Raw genomic sequence first — 19,375 nt, 5'->3', positions numbered from 1 at the left:
GAGAGAGAGAGAGAGAGAGAGAGAGAGAGAGAGAGAGGGACGCGTATAGACGGAGACGCGCACAGCGCGGAAGAGGAAGGGGAAAGAGCAAAGGGGACGAGGAGGAGCGAAGAGGGACAAAGAGACACGATTAAGGAGTAGCGAAATGCTGAACAGGGAGCGAGAAAGACGGATCAAGGAGTATTTACCACACGCCTCTGCAACTCTTAATAATTCACACGCGATTCCCTACGTGCCAACGCTCCGAGCCGAGTCAACCACTCTCGATGGCTTCGTTTTCTCTGCTCATGGTCGAAGGAAATGACAAGGCCGATAGGAAGCGAACTAACTTCGAGAGCCTCCGCCAGGATGGCCCGTGAACTTTCGGATAGGAACCCTCTCCCATCAAACCCTTGGACATTTCTCCTCGCAATACTTTTCATTTCGTACACACAGTTTTATTTTTCAACTAGAAAATCCTTACACCCTCTTCTGCTCTTCAAGTTGTCCGCTCGACACCGCTCTATCCTCTTCTCGGTCCACTCGAGAACAATGTCAAGCCGAATAAGCAGCCTCATCCGCAACACGCCGAAATAAGTAATAAAAATTCTTAGATTTTTGAAAATCTTTGTGCTAGATGAAATCGACAATTCTCGCACCTCCAGCACGTCATCGAAAGGGGTGAAAGTTCTCCAGCGATTTCGACGCGTTCACGAAACTCGCTGAAACAAGCACGTCGCGCGTCGCGTCGCGTCGAGGCGATCACGCGCGTACATTCCCCGCCGCAGTGTGCGTGCACGAACGTACGTTACATCACACACATTACGTGTCCCTTGTATGCATACACGCGGCCGACAACGCGTTAAATGCGCGTCGGCAGTGATTATTTCCTTTCTTGCTTGTAGTCCGGTCTGTCGTACACTTGTCTTTAGCGCGTAACCGCGACACACATAGCTGGCCAGGTTCGACCGGCTTCCACCGAATCCGTGTGTGTGTAAAAAGACACACATACAGGTCTCTATCCTGAGGGAATGCTAATAATATTCACTTCCTGCAACACTATTATATTAAATCGCTGCTCCCGCTTTTCTATATTCAGTAAATCCTCTATAGTCGCAAAAAGGTCGCACACGATGAATGCAAAAAAAATATCCCCTCCGCTGTCTGATCTCGGCTCGGGTATATCGGTGTGAACCACTACTAAAGTTCAAAGTTCAAAGGCCCGCGCCTCCTCACAATGTAATACCAATATAAAATCTTTTTTATTATCACTTATTTTTTTATGAAACTTTCGCAAATATATTCGTGGCATTTTTCTGATTAAAATAAGACCAAACACGATATAATTTCAACTGTATTTAGTGGTTTAATTGACGATGAAAGTTTCGAGCGCAAGGAAGGACAGTGTATAGGAAAGAGAGAGACGCGGAGTGTCGACCGCGATTTCTACAATCGGCTCGGTCTTTGAAGCTCAGAAAAGTAGTGTCCGTCTACGAACTTTGTAAACGAACCTCCCCGAGGCTTTTGCGACTATAGAGGATTTACTGTTATTAGTTTTCTTCGATTATCATTGTCGTTATCAACCAGCAATATTTAAATTTATCGACGTGGGTCGATACTTTGTTTATAGAGGATAAAAAGCTGCAACAAAACTATACGGTTCCGTTTGAAAAATCAAAGTGTGTATCCTACCGAGTAAACCTAACTTCAGGACATTTCGTGAGACGAAATTTTGAGATTTCCGGCCCACTGTGCCTCCGCATTTGCAAAAACGCGAGAAAAATGGCCGGAGACGCTTCTCGCGGAGTGGCGGCTGATAACTCTAGTCTCGTTTCGCGGCTGCTTCCCTCGAAAGGGGATACCGGTTCGCGGTTCGTGTCTCTTATAAGTTACACGGATACAGGTTTCGCGCAAACATCGAAACGATTACACGCGCGCGGGTTTTATCGGAGTTTTCAAGCACGCACGCGCGCGCCGCGGAACGAAGTTGCTCGGGCGGTCGCTCGCGCGTCCCGAAACACGAACCTCTTTCCCAAAACGAGCAAACCGAGATCGGATTTTCGATCTCATCCCATTAGCGTTTCCGGGGGATCCGGTTTCGCATACCGGTCCACCGGCGCTGCGAGATCCTCAGCGCTGCGAGTCCCGCGCAGATTCGATAACGTCCCTTGTTCTTTCGACTGCAACACGCAGTCACGTTCAGTGACAGAAAATTTTGTGATGTTCGCTAGTACCGTCGACTTTTCCCAATCGATATCCATTCAATTCGGGTCTCGCAAACATGATCGCCATCCAACCCCTATTGGACATTTTTCAACGAAAATTTAGCATTTTGTAGACAGACGTGTGCCACAACTTGTGTGCCAAATTTTTGTTTAACTATACTATTTGTTACCATGAAAAGAATTGTCAAAGTCAAGCTAACTTCTCATCCCCCTCAAGGTTGAGCAGCTTGGAAGTGCAGGAAAGCTTTGATCTAAGAAAAGCGCTCGGGTCCGTGCTGTTTCTTAGATCCTGCAGTTCCACTATCTCTTTGTGACCTCGCCGAATTTGATTTGATAAATGAAAAACATTGTTACTTTCATTGTGGTGCATTTTTCACGACTATAATCATATTCGTGTCATTGTTACTTCGTATATGAATATATAAATACGATACAAGTTTATTGGATTCGAAGATAAAAGCATGTGCATGCCCATACTTCGACCTTGACGCTATACAGCGTGTGCTGCAACTAGGGGTATAGTCCGAATAACAGTTGCTCGAGAAGCTCAGTGGAAAAAATAGAAAAAAAAATTGGTTCCCCAGTATTACCTTAACGATTGTGTTTGAAATAATTGACAATACCGAGAGCGATTGCAAAAACCGGCCACCCTAATCGCGTCAACGGCAACGCGAGAGCAGGGGAGCCGCACTTTTTAACACCCTGTACATTCTCCGAGGTGAGTGTGCGTGAACTCGAGCCACGGCCGTGTCCCTGTCCGTGTGTTCTCCACGTATCTAGCGGTAAGGACGCAGGCCTTGACCATGAATACGAGTTGGTGGATTGCATAACTATAGTTATGTGCGGTGGTAGGACGGTGGCTCTCCCTGCGACTGTAAAACGTGTTCGGCGGTGCTCGCGCGGTTCTCACACGGACACGGTCAGTCTTATGGTCATCTGCAGGTGGTGTGCCGGTGTATGTGCGTTGATTTTCAGTGTGCGTGAGCGTATCGAGGCGTTCGTGCGCGCGCACACGTGGGTCGATCGGGCTGGCAGAGCCCGCAGAGCCTTCACCGACGCACTCTCGTACCTCCGCTCGAAGCAAACGCGCAACGCGTTGCAATTGCAACGGGGAGGTGTGTGGGTGTGACCGTGTGTTGCGTCCGCGAGGTGCACTGCACTCGTCGCACGTGAGCGTGCACGGATCCACAAGCCCCACGCACCGTACCGCGCGAGTGCGTGCGGCTCGACAGCCGCAGAAAACGAGCGCTCGCTCGCTCGCGCGGACGTAAGGCTGCGACCTTGCCTTTAAGCTTGAAACAGCTGTTCGAGCCGGTGTTTTCAATCTCCGCGAAATGGAGCACGCCGACCGAACACCGAGACGCGCCACACCGCCGCGAGAAAACTGGGACAAAAGTAGAAAAGAAATTAGTTTTAGTATACCAAGATTGTTCTTCCTCTTCGACGTCGCGTCTTGGTCGACTGCGGATGCAATTACGACTTCTGAATTTCATTCATTTCACCGACTCCGCTGTCGTTTGAACTACACCGGAGGGTTGACATCATGACAGCTGTGAGTCGTTCAGGGGAGCTCAATAGTTAATGTCGAGATATGACGGTTACGTATTTATTTATTCAAGAGCGAACGTCTTCGGTATACACGTAATAATGCGAAATAGGAAGGAAGCAGCTCGCAGAGAACAAAGTACAATACCGTTACCGATGCGAACCATGTGAACGTAAGAATTATAGTTGGATTACAGCGATCTTGTATGGCTTATTTCAATTGTAAATAGATTTCTTGACAGAAACACAATGATTTGTTTATAACACCGCTTCTCGGTGGATGAAGTTAGTTGCTAGATTAAGACTTGTGTCTCCACTTTACCTTTCCCTTCGACGACGCTGTCGCACGGAGAGAGGGGGTAACTTTTTCCCCTGAATTCGTGCAACCTCCCCTGATTACGAAATGTGAGATCCTTTTACTCGTACGGTGGTTAAACAATGGTTTCGCCCCTCTCGCCACGGGAAATTAGAACCTCTGTTACGATTACCCATAAATTACACGGTATCGCGTCACCTCTGGCTGCTAATTCTCACGCTTGGTTTGCCGAAAAAAAATCGGATGGGAAGGGTCGCCTCTCGTCCTCGAGCAGACGTGAGTTATCGGTCGTGCCACCCACCGGCCTTGATTTTCCACCCACTTGAACGCATCTCGAACCTGCCCCCGCACAAATTCGCTATCTTCCTCTCTACCCCCACCCACACCATCTCTCTCTCTCTCTCTCTTTCTCCGCCTGTGATCTTTATCTGCAGGATGCTACAGACTTAAGTTTTGCACGCCGAATGAAGAGTATCTCGAGTGAAAGAGAAAGTCTGCATACACTTAGAAGCCATGAAATTACAATTTTTTGGCTGAGAAAGATATTTGTCTTCTTAAACTGTCGTAAACTTTAAATTGTGGAATTTTCTTGGGAAAAATTCGAAGCAGCGGGAAGATACGCCAGCTATTCAGACAAGTAGAGAAATTGAGGTGATTAGCACGATTATTTGGGCAACTCCTCCGGCCGAGAAGTTTTAATCTCGACGACTCCCGAAACGTTTTACGAACGGCGCGTAACTGCAAACCGTTCAGAAATTGCAATCGCTTTGAAATTGCCACATGTTATATAATTCATGGTATCCTCGGGGTCCGTTGATTTTCCACCTGCACGCACTCGGACCGAGTCGAGGCACATAAATTTGCCCCACCCTGTCCCACGATGATTATCAACGGGAAGTTATTCGACGCAGTTTCACCTACGAACAGCCGCGATCCTTCATCGCGTACGAACGCAATAACAACACAACACAACGTTACACCGGTATCCGTTCTCTGCTATCGTCAGGTCACTGTCGTTGCCACGCAATAATATCTCTTTCCACTTCAAAACTATCTGTTTACATCCTTTTTTTACGGGTGTAGGGGAAAATACATTATGTACACCCCAGAAGGGGGTAGAGTGGGCTCTCCTCCCAGTTGGTCGGGGAGGTCTATCCACTAAAAACCTAAAACCACACTCGGGACGGTTTATATTGAGATCCGCGGTCCCGTTGTCTACAATACTCACGGATCTCTAAAGCCGGGACTATCCACGCCTGTTCTTTGCCATAATAGCTGTTTACATCCCTGAAACGTTCCACATAGATCCAATAATTATTTTAAAAAAGAAATTCTTAAAACTCACTTGTCTTCACTGTCGTTACACGTTAACTCTTTAAGTGGAGTGGCCAGATCAGGGGAATTGACGCGACTAGAGGGGAATGCAGTTACCCCCTCCCTGCGAGCACCGGATTAGTCACGTGCCCGGCCCGGTCGTAACATCAGAAGAAGAGGGGATAGGAGATTTTCTTGTTGCGAGAAGAACATCGTAGACAATAATCTCGCGACGTGTTTCGAAATTGTCGATGTCGATATTCGCTGATAGTTGATCCTCCTTGTCGATGGAGTGGGGTGGGGGGGGGGCCCGATGGACTCTGAGCGACGACGCGATGGCCGCGAATCGGTCGGCCGTTGGTGGAGTAGGGAACGCTCGTCAAAGAGACGTTGAACTCTGGATTCCGTGCGAGGACCATCGCTTGGAATAAGAAGCCGGCGATTCGTTGAATTCGAAGGACGTGCGAATCGCCGGTTTTCGCGCACGTTCACTGTCTACTTTGACGGTCGAGGACCCCCGTCCTGTTGGTAGCCGCGTGCTCAACAGTGGACAGCTCTCTTCCGTCTCGCCAGTTTGACGGACGTTGATGTATTAAAGGGTTCAACGGACCGACGGTGTGAGGGAAACGCGAATTCCCTCGTAGCCGATCCTCGTTCCGCGCGCCACGTGAGACCGTTTCCTTTCCATTGTAGAACCGTTTCCGTTTTCGTCGAGGAATTCGTTTCTCGAGCGGCGCGGCCGCGTTCTTCAATTGCGACTTTTCAATGACGGATGCCACGGAGTCCTCTCCTCGCGTGTTATGTCAGCCTTTATGCGACCCACGGGAATCCCGCGGTTCTTCTCCTCTTAATCTTTTTTACGGGAAAGAGAAATTCTTTCCAATACACTCTCCGACCGGTTCTCCGTCTAGGCTATGTCGCTTTCAACCTTAACCGCGAATTTATTAATCCTCGCGGAGCGAACGCATCGCCATTTTTCTCCGGTTGAAGCCGTTGCGAATTTATTTATACACCTGCAGTGTTCGAATAGGCGATACTCGAACTCGCTTCTCGTGTTTGTTTGTTTTGTATAAGATTTCGACGCATCTAGAGACGCGGTAGCGTTTCGACGCCAAGTACATGAAAAATTACCAAACACCCTGTATCGATGTCAACTGTCGCTACCGCGTATCTTTTACTCGTAAACTGGGCATTCTAACCTAGCCTGAAACTTCTTTCGTTAATATCTCATCACGCCTGCAACATTTTCTAAATTGAAAGACATTTTTCCTACGTAAACCGCATATAAGCTTTTGAATAAGACCAAATTCAATAAAATCGGTCCACGTATGACAGAGATATCGTAATATCATGTCATGGATCAGTCAGAAATGGTAGGATTTTTCTTCTGATTCTTCTACTTCAAGAAATTTTCGTCAACATAATACGTATACGCGTGACACGCACACATTCAGCCAAAATGACTAACACACGTGTTTCGTTCGTCGATTCTCGGGATCATTCGGCAGGGCTCTAGCTCGTCGTCTGTCATTGGAAGTCGAAAAAGTCGCGATCGAAATAGATCTCTCATTTCATTCATAATCTGCCAAAAGTGTAAACTTTCATAACCTGCCAAGTGTCGAATAATATCATATATAATAGAATAGTGTACTAGAAAGTATAATTCGTCATGTCTGTAATTAATAGTATTAATATCCTACCGCTCAGTTTCAATAATATGCAAATTATCATTAAAGACGAATGGTTAACAGATGATCATATTGAATATTTTCATACATTATTACAAGCTAACTCTAATTATAGACCACGCGAAACATGGAGGGTTCAATGCCCTGATACAATTCAACCAGTTCCCGAAAATCAGGATCAAAAAAAGATTTTGCACAAATGCGATAATTTTGAAACCAATGCAGCGGGACACTGGATTTGTAACTTTCATTCTTGTATATATATATAAAAAGAAGTGATATCCCAATCAAAACTTCAAAAAAGTAAAAAAATTACGCCAAGTACATGAATTGAATTGAGCCGCTAACACGGCATAATAATTATGATCACAAAAAATATGTGAAATCGAAATGAGCTGCAAGTACATAAACTATAAAGATCTAGACATTTGTCTAGATGTCCGCGGCCTGGAAGTCAAATACTTGGCGTGGCCAGGAAAGGTCAAGGTGTCGATGAATAAGAATTATTCATATTATTGGCCACGCCAAGTATTTGACTTCCAGGCCGCGGACATCTAGCCAAATGTCTAGATCTTTATAGTTTATGTACTTGCAGCTCATTTCGATTTCACATATTTTTTGTGATCATAATTATTATGCCGTGTTAGCGTTACAATTGAATTCATGTACTTGGCGTAATTTTTTTACTTTTTTGATATTATTTTCACGATTATTCTAGTACCGGACTGGTGACGTGACGTTGCCACAATGTTCGGTAGGCGATATTAGACGCGCTTATGTCGACCGATTGTTAATCGCGATTTCCTTTCACTTTTCTGGCACCTACTGTTAGTTGTGGAACAGCCCTATTCTTTCGCGTCCGCGGCAGGTTATTGGCGGCAGGTTTAAGGGGCGTTTGGAATACAAAGGAGGAGGCGAGCTCGTTCAAATTGTCGCGCACAATGACCGAAAGCCTGCACAGGCGGATCACGTAGTTCTCGAATCAAGTATTCTTGGTACGCCACGCTGGACTGCGACGTAGGGGTCTGCTGCTAATTTAACGCGTTAGTACATGCATGGACCGAGGAGCCTTCAAATTTCTGACAAGTTTAACCCTTTGCCCTGGGACCACCTCCAAACATGATTAACCCGTTATTGTTCGTTCGAGAACATCGTCAAAGTCCTCCTTTGTGCACATTTGCGAACATTTTTAAAAAATTCTAGAATAGTTCGATAGAGTTTAGCACGATTCTGATTTATTCCAGATCTACGAAGGCTACTGTCACTGAAAATATGATGTTATTCGATTCGCCAGTTCGAAAATTTCGCCAACAACCAATATCATCGATCCATTCTCATGCATTATGTAACGTTGTCATCGATAGGATGCGAAAGACGCGACGAGCTCCCACCATTAATCATTTCCCATCGTCGCTCTGCTCGATGCGAAATGATCGAATCCGTCGGCGGGCAGAAAACGATAAACGCTAGATCCGCGGTGGTCGTGACAGCTACAAAGCGGTCAATCATGCACCTGCCGCGGCGTTGGTCACTGGCCAATGCACCTGATGCATTATTATCGGGCTAACAAGTGAACGTAGCCGAGCCTTCGTCTTTCCCGCGATCCTCCTCTCTTTGAACTTCCGCCGCGGCGCGCGGATTTTGCGAAAAAGCGGCACGAATATCAGTACGGCTTGAAAATTCAATTTCTAATAGAGTCTGGAATAATGTAATTCAAATAGCAAATTGTTTATAATGAATGTTTTGTCTTGTTTTGTGACTAATTGAACAAAATTATGGATGAACTATGAGTACCTTGTCTGCCTACACTATCGACCGACATAGCGCTGCATCGTTTCCACGTGCGATTATGTCGCGCCGACACTGTTCCGATAAAAATAAAAGTTAGCCGAGCCGCAGAGCCGCGAAGTGCTAAGAACATTTCCCGTTTGACATTGAGCGGAACACGCGGAACTTGCGGACGGATTAATTATTCAGAGTTTGCTTAACTAGTTAAGCGGTTACGGCGCGACAGCACGTCACGCAACAACCTTAACAAAATCGGTGTAACACGAGGGAGACAGGGCCGTGTGTTACAATGTTTCAATTAACATCGAAACTTATTAACACCGTCGTGTGTAATGCGGATTTAGATTTCGACAAGATCTCGACGTGTCTTGATAAAACCGGCGATAAACGAAACGGAGAGATCACGCTGAAAAGAACTTGCCATGCTGTAAGATGGAATCCTGCTTTTTGAAAGCTGCTTGTGGAGTCATTGAGGGAGTGTCTGGTTCCACAAGTACCACCGATGGTCGCTGATAGACACTTCGTACTAAGTTGCATGTCAATCGGAAATTGAAAAATCGGGAGACAGGTCTCGATAGTAGAAAATCCTGTTTCACGGATTCGAAGCTGTTCATCGCGAAGATGTGCGAACTGCCTGTCCGGAGTTCGAGGCAGCTAGATCCTCGGTAGAGGATCGCTAGTCGAGCATTGTAACAAAGAAACTAGTCTCGTGGATTACGCAACCTGGCTAAGTGCATTCTAATCATTAGACTGCGGATCTTTATGCATTTGTGGCTTAGAAAAACTTGAATGCAGTACGATTTTTATGTAATTTGGATCTACAAACGCTATTACCAATGAAGATAGAATTTTATCTGGTGCAACTTTCTCAAGATTAGTCTATAAAAATCGCAAATTGCATAACTCTATCCCAAGCACGTCCAAAAAATTTGTGTTCTATCAGAGGCTGAGTCAAGGATACACTTTTTGCGAAGACTACAGTCTTCATCCGACATAAGACGATGGTTCGAGGCGGCTTTCGTCTTATTACAAAGAATGGAGTATGACTTCGAAAGGGGTAGAGCCTTTCGGCTCCCGTTTACCGACGACAGCCGCGCGACAACTGTGTGACGTCGGATCGGGACTAGTCGCGGCGGCGAGGCTGAATATGGTTACGTAAGGAAAGAGACAACGTTGCTGCGGCGAGTTTACAGTCAGGCATGCATATACGATCGGTATAAGCCATAAGTGGTCGCACGAACACGGAAGAACGCTTATTATATCTCCTTTACTCTCCGTCTTCCGTGCCTCGTTCTTGGATCCCTTCTGCTTCCCCTCTCCTTCTCTTGCTACCCGGTGATGCGTGACGCAGCGTCTGCTAAGGGATTAAAGAAAACACGCTGCGAAGCAACTTGGACCGACTCGAGCGGAGTTCGAGCGAAATCAAGCATTTATACGTGCGTTCCACACCGTTGCTAGGAATTTTGGACGGTCCGGTGGAAACAGTGCTTGAAAGATTACCGGACTATTCCCGAAGAGGTTCCAGCGACCACCAGGGTTCAAAGGTGCTTCTCCGAAGCTAATCAAACTTCCTGAACAGTCCTATAAAGCCTTCTAAGGCCTGCGAAGTTCTTGAATAATCCGCGAAGGGCTGTGAAACCCTGTCACGAGGTTCTTGAGTAAACCAGACCCTTGGATGACCTGTAGCGTCCCTTTGACGGTCCTAGGAACATTTTCACAAGAGCCAGGGAAATGAAGAACGATTTGTTCTGTGCAACAATTCCAGCCAATTACCGGAATAATGCTTACCAGCGCAATAAAACTTTGATTCGATAAACGGCTCGAGCAGCTAATGGAACGTCGCGTTTGAAACGTCCGGCTCGATCCATCGCGCAAAAGTAAGGTCCGTCGAATTCCCGGCAACCCTACACCCTGGAACTTTTACCATTTCTGCAGTCCGACGCTTGTCAAACTCTCCCTCAAGACCGATTAGTCTCCGGCTACCCGGCGCACTCTTCCTCCATTAGCGGAGGATCTGGACCGATCCGATCCGATCCGATCCTATGCGTCGGTACCGCCGCGAAGTCTCCGCAAGTCCAGCTCCTCGGTATTCCCGTGGACGTATAAGGTATCCCGACATTAGCAGCGGTGGAAACGCGAATCCATCAAGGTATCCATCTAAGAAACGCCTGGTATCCCATTTCTGCCATTCGTTCTACGTCGCAGGAACGTATATTTCAGTAGCGTATCATCTTGTACTAATGCAGAAGCCACTTGCCGCTTTTACTCCTCGAGGAGCTCACGTAACGCATTCTCTCTCCCTCTCTCTCTCTCTCTCTCTCTCTCTCTCTCCCTGTTCCTGTCCTTCCTTTTCCATTTATCCCTCGTCTTCTTCCTCTCCCCCTCCCTCTCCCATCATTCTCTTTCTCGTTCTCCGAGAGGCTAGTAAGCTGCCGCGCGCTCTTTCCCTCGTTTCCTTTTTCCCCCTTTTTCCTCCTTTTTCCGCGCGGCCTGTAACAAGGGTGTGCAGGTGTGCAACGCTTTCTATCTTTGCCCGCGTGCACTCCACACCAGCGCGCTACGCGGCGACGACGTGCCCGCGAGGATTCATACACACGGTGTGTGCCGCGGAATTGCACGCGATGCAGCCGATCCATCGATAGCGATACGCAGTCGCCGCGCGCGCGGGAAACACGGAATCAATCCTACTCGCGTTCCCCCGTGATAATATCGCGTCCGATGTTCTCGCGTTTTCCGATTCTACGCTACAACCACGCGCAAAATGACGTTCGACATTTTTTAAGCGGAGAGATGCAGTTGTGTAGAGAATTTATTCGCTAGATTTTTATTTCTTTGGATATACTCCTCTACGCAGACTTGCCGCCGCTCTATCCTCCCCGCTGGATCTCGCCTGATCTTGCTTGATCATGCTTGATCCGCAGCTTACCGGCACATCAGCTTGAGCCTGCCTCCGATATTGTACGGATTGCTCCACCGAGCACCTCGTAACCGGCGACCTAGCCTGTCCCTTTAATTCTCGTTATAATTTTATGTTCTTTCGTGGTTTACTCGGCCGCCTTTTCTCAGAGCACATTTATACGTGCCTGAATGGTGTCTTATCAATTTTCATGAATTTTCAGCATGGTGATCGACGTGATCGTACGCCTAACGTTATCGTTATCTTGTGGTTTAGTCACCCTCCGTCCAACGTAACAACTTTGTCGTAAAGTTTTAATTAATTAGTCGTTACGCAATTTAGAATGTTTGTAGGCAAATTTTAATAAAGTGGAAGCAAATAACAATCGTGTCGGTATTTCTTAAGAATTTTCGGAAGCCATAAATGCATAGTGATTCGCAGTTTAATGATGACCGTGGGGGCCACGAATTAATTTGGACATATCGGTGAATTAAGGAATAAAAGGACAAAAGAATCAATCGTCAAACGAATAAATGATTAGTTCGAAACGGCGAGGTCTGTTCCGGAATAATTGGTACGGTTCGGCGGCGGTACCCTGTACATTCAGCGAAACGTGCGCCGCACATGTACACACAGTCTCGGCTGTGATTAGTGTCCTCGTGTGTCGTCTGCGAGCTTACGTCGTGATCCATGGCCTGTCCCAATCTTTGCCGGTGAGGCAAAAGGAAGCAAAGAGAAACGCGGGCAAACACTCGGCTTAACCCAGTGAGGGGGCCTCGGCTACCCAGAATAACTTGTTCCGCATTGCATTATTAGATGGTTATTTCGAAGCGCGACGCTTCCCTCGAACGCAGGACCTCTCCCCTCCTCCCGTTCTCGTCCTTCGGCTATCCGTTCCTATGATCGAGACGATAATAGAATATTTTTATTCGACCGAACCGTGTAATTTCTTGTACTCGGCTCCGGGATGCTAGTAATAGCCACCTCCAACAAATTTATCTAGCAGGCCAGGGAACGTATACGGAAGCCGCCCATTAAAATTTTAGTGCTAGCCCGCCGCGTCGGGACACTTATATCGCATACTTTGCTATAAATCCAGGTTTAATGAGCTGTCCCGGGACAGTCGGACTACGATGATGAAGATCGAGCACGATTCTTTCCGAGCTCTCTCTCCCTCTCATTGTCGATCGTATTTTCACGAATGCCGAGTTTCATTCAAAACGATTCCGAGCAGAGGTTTATTCGATTTCATTGGCGAATTTTTTCGAGAACGAATTCTAGCACGGGACCATTCCATTCTAAAATTCACCGCACAGTTTCTGTATGAAATACCTTCTCTATTTCGACTGTTTAAGTTTCTCTAAAAGCGTCTGCCGATGCGATACATTTCGCAGCGTCGTTCGAATTCTTGGCAACTGCTCGGTAAAAGCCTTTCTCTTCGAATCTTCAGACACAGTGTCCCTCCTGGCTCTCGTGCACGAATTATCGTCAAAACGATAGTTTCGTTTCATCAGAAATTCATGTTGTTCGATTAAATTCGAGTTAGATAAATGTGGAACAACGAAGAAAGGAAGACGGACATTCTTACTGGAGTGCGGTGTGTGCTTACTTTACAGTTACGGCAGAGATGTCGCTCGACGGTTGCGGAGATAACGCTGTATTTAGTCGCGAAATGCCGGAAACTTTGTGGGTTGTCGTTGGAGGGTTTCCTCTTGGTGTCTCGAGACTCGACACGTTAGTTGAAGCGCGTCTTTCTCTTTGTTCGGCGGAGAGTCTCTCCGGCGCGGTGCAACTGCGGCATAACGCGCTTAATGTTAAGCTCCGTCGCTTGGATACTATGGATACATGGGTGTGGCTGCCGGGGATCTATGGGAAATGGCAGAGGTTAGAAACCGTGCACAGTACGGAGAGAGGGGGAGAGACAGAGAGAGAGAGAGAGAGCTTCGACCAGCTCTCGCACACGTATGCGGGGATCTGATATACCGATGGTGTATGGCGTTCCACCGGGATCCGAAGTACTTAGCGCGGGCAAAGGCCAATTCTTGTACAGGCACGACGAGCGTGAGCCCTCCGATCCGTCCCTTTTTTTCCTTTTAGGATAGCTGAGAAACAGAGACGAGGAGCAGACTTTCCCATAGACACACGATCTTCTACGAACCTGCCGCTACCATTTCCAGTTGAGCAATCGATCCAAGACACTTTCTGGCGCGAACTTGCTCGGCTGATCGATCCTCTAATTGATTTCTGGTATCGCTTCCTTGAAAGTTGCTCCAGACTCTATCGGTGCTAATCGCGTGATAACTCCTGGGCTCCACTAATGCAACATCCGTATTTGTAGCACTAATTGTGTCGAGGTATGGCGTGGAAATAAGGCGCGCTGTTGTGCTAGCTGAAAGTAAATAAGGAAAAGAATAACTCTCTCCCTCAGTGTTGCCATCCTTAGAGCAACAACAACCTGTGAAATTATTTCTCTTAGGGCAAGGTTAACCCTCTTCACAAAAGCTTCGCACGTTTTCATCATCGCTTCGCGTTCTCGCGCAACGAAATCCGAAAGAAAGAGCTCTCCACCGTCGAACGCAATTTTTCGGAACGACCAAGCCAACGAGGTGGATGCGCCTCGTCGCGGGATAGTCCGTTCGTCATTCCACAGGTTTCATCTTTTTCCCCCCGTACACCTCCGTCTCTGCAACCCCCGAGCAACCCTCTTAATACGCTGATACTTTGTACATGGCGGGCACTTTGTGCCGCGGTATTTCCTCGGGCGAAAAGGGCTCTTTGAATACCGGCCTCAAGGAACGTCGCCGCTCGTTGCCGGATTCACCTCTTCCCGTGATAAAGTCGAGCTTTCACGGCTTGTGAATTAGCCGTTTAGCCCTTTCGTTCAGCCTAATTCGCCGGGGACACAATGGGAGAGCCGTGACAGCGGGGCTCGTGACACGGATTTCTCCTCCGCATCTCCGGATCTTTCACTTGAAAGCGGCTCCCTTGCGTCGCGGCTGTTCAACACATCGTGCGAATGAAAAATTATCCTTCTTGACAAATCGTCCCATTTTTTAAATGTTGAATTTTTATCAACCCTGAGGAACAAATTCATTTTTGGCCACGAGGGTGGTTCAGGATGAGCGCGGTTTAACGAATTATTTCTCCTGTTTCGTTCAACGGAAAATTACTAAAAAATTCATCAACATTCTAGCCAATGGCACACGTGTCGGTGAATTATTTAAGAATTTTTCCGGAACAAATTGATCTTTGACCACGAGGGTGGTTCAGGATGAGCACGGTTGAACAAATTATTTCTCCTATTTCGCTCAACAGAAAATTATGAAAAAATTCATTAACATTCTAGCCAATGGCACACACGTCGGTGAATTATTTAAGAATTTTTGGTTGCGAAATCAGAACGCAGGAGCATAAAATTGAAAATTCTTCGAGTACCAAAATAAAAATTTTCTAGCTGAGTTGCAACAATCTGGAGTGAAGTAGAAGTTTCTCTTCTTTCTTAATATGTTTGACAGGCTGAAAATAATATAACAGTGTTACTAAATTCTTCTAATATTTTGTCATAAATGCATCAAATCCAATTTGACGTACAAAATCGGCAAGCGTGCGACGCGACAAGGATTGCCTTCCGAATTGGAAAACGCGGGATCACGACATTGTTGCATAGTTACCGTGAAAGTTGATTTTTCAATTGAAATCGCCGGGCACTATCCGATTTACGTAACGCAGTACGTCAAACAGGTTAACAAGGATTAATTAACGTAACTCCGGATAATGGTTTGATTCTGCTGAATAGGCTGAAATATTTCAAGATTCTGACACTGTTTGATGTTTCCTGGGAAAGCATTACGCTGGGTCCCGTGATTTTACTTTGTACAGTCTATTATGTAGACATTGTACGTTCCCGACATGGTATTTCTGTTTCCACGGCTCTTAATGGATTTATTCTCCTTCACTTGGCTCCCCTTTGCCGTGGATAGCATTAACCCCTCAACTTCTGCGATCAGATAACGTCTAGGCTGCCTGTCTGCGTGAAAATTCGAACTATCACAGACTGACTTTTACGAAGAAATATTATTCTGTTTGCCGATTTTGTTACTCGAAAAATTCAATTCTTAGCAATCTATTATCTTTGTTATCTTTTTCATTTTACGGATATGAAATTGATTAACACCTCATAGAATACTTAAATGTGTAGTAATTGATTAGACACCAACATATTTAATAATTTAAACAATATTGCGAATAATGGTACAGCAATTCTTAGCTGTGGCATCTCCATAGTTCCAGTGATTTAAATTTAAAATAAGACACATTTGTGTAGAAAATGTGTAGATTATATAAAACCTTTCTGTATTTAACATGTTCGCACAAATTCTCATTCTAAGACTATAAGTTAATATAATATTAGCGAGTAAAGAATGGACATTCAGAGAAATTTTGTAATATTTCTTAGAGGAAGATTTATAGAGGTAGACTTGTTTCCAGCATTGCAAGAGCGCGGAATTCGCCTTCTCATTTCTCGATAGGGCAAACTGTACTCTAAGTCAAAATCGTAGTAAAAATCTTTTTATCTGTTTGGAAATGTTCAAACAAGCTTAACTTGCTGTTATTACAAGGTAATAGAGATTTTCCAGCAAAATCAAACAGTTTTACGAGTCATAAATCTTTTATTATAAAATATATTCCGTGAATAACAATCATAAGACAAATAGTACAGTAAGATAGTAAGATAGTACAGTAGTATAGTAAGTAAGTCATTGGCACAGTAAGAAGTAAACGTTAAACAGGCTATTAGTTTTATAATTAAACATAGTGTCAGCAATAGTACAGTTTACGATAAAAGTACAGGTTACTAGATAAAAGATCGATCTGGGGCGCTATCTCCCTCAAAAGTCCTATTTTGTCGTTTACGAGGCGTAATTTGCATTATTCGGCAACATGTAGCTATGAAAATATTCTATGCCTCCGAATAATGCAAATTACACTGCCGAAAATAGCAAATTACGCCTCTTAAACGACAAATAGGACTTTTGAGGGAGATAGCGTCCTAGATCGATCTTTTATCTAGCGTTTGTCTACTGAAAACCCACGTGTTTGTATTTATCATCGAGAAATGAGAAGGCGAATCCCACACCCTCGCAATCCTGAAAAGAGGAGTCTATCCCCTTAACAAACTGTTAAAAGAAATGCAGCAAATGGGTACCCGGTTGACTACGCAAGGGTTAAACTCGAAGAATAAAGTTTTAACGGCAAAATCTCGCGCTCGAGTGTACCGTGGACCCCAATAAAAATTTTGGCATATAGGATATTCGAGTAAGGTTGCAGACGTATGCTTCCTCTAGCATAACGCATTGGTAGCGGGCATTTGTAGTGGCTTGTACCGGAAGAGCAGCCGCGTTCGAGCCATTTCCCTTGCCGGCGGCAATTTCTCGGTACGAACAAGTATCGAGCGTGTTAAACGCGCCTCCGATCCCCTTAACGACTTTATCATCGTCGTAGACAGGTACACGCATGAACGTTTAGCCTAACTCGACCGTGGTCCCATCGGATGTGCGCGGGTTCGGGCTCGGGCTTGCACGAGCATTCGGTGAGCCTTCTCTAGAGCCTGCCTCGTAGGCTGGATTTAATAAATCGACGTCGTGGCGCACGTTCGTGGCACGGGAGCCGAACCCGGAAATCAGGACGATCTCGTGTTCACGGTGGGTCCTTCACGTGACGTCACGGACTGGTTCTACATGTTGCGCGTGTGTGCGCATACCGGCCGTGCGTACGTGTACACGTGTACACGTGCACACGTGCCCCCGCTAGGGCCGCACACACGTTTGCACAGAGAGGCCCGAGAGATCGCTCGGCGATCGTCGTCCGCATGCCCGGCGATCCAGGAAACTGCAGCTGCAGCTGCAGCCAGCCTCGAGACCGGGACCGGTCATCGAACGACAACACCGGCGACGACGATGCCGACGCTGATCAAACGTAAATCCTGCCAGGTGAAATATAGAGAAACCGCGGGGATACAGCCAGGAAACACCTGAAGGAGGGACAGCTGACTCGCGGGGGAGAAGTGGCGAGGGATCGGGATTTATCGCCGGGATATCCTCAACAGTTGCGAGAATAACAGTCCAGCGAATTGGCGATCTCGCCGGGGAAAAGTGAACAATTCGGGATATTTCGGGATGTTTGTACGGGCCGGTTCCTCATTTAAAGGATAAACAACTTTTCTCTTCGGGAATAAGTTGCCATTGAAATATTTTTCAATGGCATATTTCAATTTTTTATAGATTATTTGAAACCTTTCTTAATTTAACATGTTTGCACAAATTCTCATTACAAGACTATAAATTAATATACTAGCAAGTGAAGAATGGACATTCAGAGAAACTTTGTAATATTTTTTAGAGGAACATTAACAAATTGTTGAGAGAAATACAGTAATCGGGTACCCGTTTGACTGTACGAGGGTTAATTGATTCCATTTTTGCTAGGGGATGTCCCGTTCCATTTCCGTTTCCCGAATCCCCGAACGAACCAGCTCCACCCCGCAGGGAAATTGTCTGGATCGGTCAGCGTTTCCTCGGCAGTTTTCCCGCGTGTATCCTCTGGGGCCGGGGGAAAGTCGCTGGTCGAGGGAGAATCGGGAGACGTCGAAATGGAGGAAAACCGGAAGGGTGGGAAAACAAAGAGTGGAATCGGACAGCGGCGGTGGCACTTGGCTGGGCACAAAGGAGCTCTCCACTCGATTTAAAACGTCCGAGGAATCTGGCGTAGCGCGAGAGGAAAAACGCGAACGAAAGCGTTCCGGTGTGCTGAGAAGCGTCGCGACGCGGGGAGGAACGCGTCGGGCTAACGGGGAAGATGCGAGACGAACCGAGAGAGACATTCATGAAGAGAGAAAGAAAGGGAGAGAGAGAGAGAGGGAGGAGAAGGCTCGTAAAAGGAACGAGTTGTGGAAAGAGAAAGAAACCGGACGAAATAAAAGGAGAGGCGAACTGTGGATCGAAAGAGGAGGTAGAGGAAATAGAGGAAGAGTGAAACGTAGATGGAGAGAGTGAGAGAGGAAGGAGAAGAAATGGAGAGAAAGAGAGAGAGGAGCGTTACGTAATGTTGAGTTGCAAGGGATAGATATAACGAGTTAATTACGCGGCTGCGATTGCCGGGATCAATGCACCCGGGAGAAAGAGAAAAAGGCAAGAATAAGGAAGAGCGGAGAAAGAGGGATCGAAGCCAGACCGGATCGACGATCGAACCGACGACCAATCGATGACGAGACGCTGCCAGATCGACGATGCGCCAGCGCGAGACCGCGTGTTTCAGTTCGAGGATTAATTCGCCGAATTCCATCCACTATCCCGAACCCCTTTCCGGCGCGATCCTTTCGTTTGGACTTCGGGCTGATTTCACTTCAGGGACCGATCCCTCGAACTTTGACACAACGAGCTACCGCATTAACCGAGGCCCTCGGTTAGGAAAACCTCTTCGATCCCAGGAAACTCTGCAGCGCACACAGATTCTCGCATAGCAGGCTCGTCGGCGTTGGATCAGCCTTTGACGGCTTCCCGGGAACATTGGGATCAGGCCGACCTGTCCAATCAATGAACACTCGAGCTGCGTGCTTGGTGAAATT

General features: G+C 46.5%; 2 protein-coding genes across 5 annotated transcripts in view; both read left to right on the top strand.

Moving 5' to 3' along the window:
* Window positions 1–19,375, top strand: part of Eip78c (Ecdysone-induced protein 78C) — a 119,838-nt gene that overhangs the window by 25,574 nt on the left and 74,889 nt on the right. The gene's annotated exons all lie outside the window — the stretch shown is intronic.
* The window catches only part of LOC143212991 (uncharacterized), a 41,862-nt gene that overhangs the window by 8,346 nt on the left and 14,141 nt on the right, over window positions 1–19,375 (top strand). The window contains exon 2 of the mRNA XM_076432388.1: window positions 20–19,375. This exon is cut by the window's right edge and continues 14,141 nt beyond it. The gene's annotated coding sequence lies outside the window, so the exon portion shown is untranslated. The remainder of the gene's footprint in view (window positions 1–19) is intronic.

The sequence above is a fragment of the Lasioglossum baleicum genome, chromosome 10, assembly GCF_051020765.1.
Source record: "Lasioglossum baleicum chromosome 10, iyLasBale1, whole genome shotgun sequence".
Taxonomy (NCBI): domain Eukaryota; kingdom Metazoa; phylum Arthropoda; class Insecta; order Hymenoptera; family Halictidae; genus Lasioglossum; species Lasioglossum baleicum.
The sequence above is the reverse complement of the archived record's forward strand: the minus strand, read 5'-3'. Positions and strand labels throughout refer to the sequence as shown.